General features: G+C 37.0%; 1 protein-coding gene across 1 annotated transcript in view; it reads right to left on the bottom strand.

Annotated features, from left to right (window-relative positions):
- Positions 1 to 200, bottom strand: part of LOC116844428 — a 22,851-nt gene that overhangs the window by 2,345 nt on the left and 20,306 nt on the right. The gene's annotated exons all lie outside the window — the stretch shown is intronic.

The raw sequence follows: 200 nt of genomic DNA, 5'->3' as shown, positions 1-200 counted from the left end.
ACTCAAAAGTTTTGACCAGCCGTGTCCGTTTCTAGCTGATCGTTTTTCATGACTGTTGATTCATCCGGCAAGTGGGAATGTCAAAATAGAAGTGACATTTTGACAGCTTGACATTCATACATACGTATTTTTATCAGTAGTTTATCTGCTCACACGTAACGCGCAATAAGTAGAAGAAGAGTAAGAATGTTAAAAAAGAT

This window comes from Odontomachus brunneus, unplaced genomic scaffold, assembly GCF_010583005.1.
Source record: "Odontomachus brunneus isolate Ranch 3 - 2012 unplaced genomic scaffold, Obru_v1 Obru_scaffold_041, whole genome shotgun sequence".
Classification (NCBI taxonomy): Eukaryota; Metazoa; Arthropoda; class Insecta; order Hymenoptera; family Formicidae; genus Odontomachus; species Odontomachus brunneus.
The sequence above is the reverse complement of the archived record's forward strand: the minus strand, read 5'-3'. Positions and strand labels throughout refer to the sequence as shown.